Here is a 2,530-nt window from a genome sequence, read left to right on the forward strand (position 1 = left end):
TACCTGCCACCATGCCAATACAGTTGTTCTGTACATGCCAGGGTCACTGAAAGGCATAAGGTGTCTACTCAGTCCTGCATTCTGACAAAGAACCAGTAGCAAACACAAGCCTGCATGAAAAGCCTTCAGCAAATGCACAGACTCTTAAACTCATGGGCCTCCAAAATTATCAGAAACTGTAGAAAGCAGTCAAACATATATCTGAAAACATATAGCTGGACTCACAAAACACTATCCTAATATTCCACACTCATTTTCTATTTAAGAGACAAGACCCTTAAATGAGACAGTTCAAAATGGTAGGCAGATGATACTGATTAACTGCAAACTATACAGGAATGTAAAGGAATGAAAATAATTTTTCTTTAAATTGCCTACCTATACCACATATCCCATTGCCATAACATCCCCAAAACTTAGTACGTTCGCTGAACTTTAAAGATAAATAATTCAACGATATATGGTCTTTCCACTTACTGTGCAGTAACAGAAAAAGGGAATGACAAATGGAAACAATCAAATAATGTAATTAGTCATGCCAGCCATCTTCAGATCTGTTGTTTCATTTCAAAGCAATTAATTTTAAAAGCTGTGTTATGAATCAAAAAACACCATTTAAAATTGTCAACACGAAAAGCCACTAAAAAATAAAATTAGGATTTTGGAAGAACAGAAATAAAGACAGTGTTTATATTACAAAAATCAATTGCATGCATTAGTCCCAACAATACTTCACACTCTCTGTGCTGGGAGGACCCACCCTCCACTCATATTTTATCTGTGTCAGCACTTCTTCTTGACCCTTTCTCTGGATCACCGCTCCTTGGCCTAGCTTGATGCACAAGCAACATCATACCATAGAATCACAGAATCTTAGGATAGTTTGGTTTGGAAGGAGACTTAAAGGTCTAGTTCCAACCCACCTGCCATGGGCAGAGACACCTTTCACCAGACCAGGTTGTTCAGAGCCCCGTCCAACCTGGCCTTGAACACTGCCAGGGAGGGGGCAGCCACAACCTCTCTGGACAACCTGTTCCAGTGCCTTGCCACCCTCACAGTAAAGAATTTCTTCCTTATGTCTAATCTAAATCTGCTCTCTTTCAGTTTAAAACCATTACCCCTCATCCTATCACTGCACTCCCTGAGAAGACTCCCTCCCCATTTTTCCTTTCATTTGCATGACCCCAAATGTTACTTTCCCTCAAACACATGCACAGCTCCCCATGTGGGCAGGGATGTGCTCTACTAGCCAGCTTTCAGTGCTGGGATCAGCCACCACCAGCAAGCACAGGCTCTGGAGCCTCTGGCTGCCCAGAGACCTTCAATTCTTTCTCCCCTCCCCCCACATGTCTGTGCATTTCTTACTCCTTAGTTCAGGTGAGCTCAAACTGGAGCTGCAGAGGGGTCCCAGCTAGGGCTGGGCCAGCTCCACCAAGGAATGGGCAAGCAGACGTCACTTGGACTCTTAGAGGCATCACACACCGAACTAGCTCAAATATAAGTAGAGAAGAGAGGATTTTTTTCAGACCTTACTTTATTTTAAAACCCCTTTATTTTATACATATTAGATCAACATTTTACAAGTAAAGTTTAGATGCCTCTGTTATAGTTATGTAGCTTCAGATGCATTTGGTATCTTTAGACTTACTGAAGTTAACATATTTGAAAGTTGGGTGCTCTTATTTAAGTGTTAACATCAGGAGGCAAATTTCAGCTCCTCAGTAGTAAAATATTTGGCTAAGCAATTATATTCATATCATTTTCAGTTCTCTTCAAATTTTTGCTCTTCAGGTTTTATAGAGATGAGGAAATTTACCATTTACTATTGCAATGACTATGGAATTTTGCATAGTTTCTCTATTTTTACCTGTAGTAGGAATAACACACCAGTAAACATCTCAGCTGTTGCTAAGTTGCAGATATCTTAGATATGTAGCTGAGAATAAATTCCAAATCAAATGCACACTCTGAGGGCTGAAATTAAAGTCAATACTACTGGTAAGAAAACTGATATAATATTTTACCAGTAGTAATTTCTAAGTAATTGAAAGTGAGGCTATATTTAGGTTGCTGTCACTTGCAGCAGTTCTAAACTTGACTTCAAGCATCAGCTTCAAGTGATTACAAAGAAAAAACACATACAGATGAGTTATGATAATCAGAAAACCTAACAAGCATATATTTCCCTGTTTACATTTCCAGTTAAGACCAAATAATGACAGCTTGAAAGCACTGAAGGAGTGTACACAATGGGTATATGTATCTCAGTGTCTGAGAAGTCTTTTGAGACAATGCTAACAAAACTGATTATATTCTTCCACAGCATCCTTCCAAATTCTGTCACCCACAAATTGTCAGAAAAGCTTTTTCCATATGCTTCTTGGTCAACTCCCTGATTAAATGAGAAGAACACTAATATACAGAATAATAGGGGTGGCGAATGTCAGGCAGATTTCAGATTTAGCACTCGTACAGAAGACAGGTGATATGGAACCAGTATGCACAGTCATCTGTGTCTAAATCTTCTTTT

This window comes from Strix aluco, chromosome 2 (assembly GCF_031877795.1).
Source record: "Strix aluco isolate bStrAlu1 chromosome 2, bStrAlu1.hap1, whole genome shotgun sequence".
Classification (NCBI taxonomy): Eukaryota; Metazoa; Chordata; class Aves; order Strigiformes; family Strigidae; genus Strix; species Strix aluco.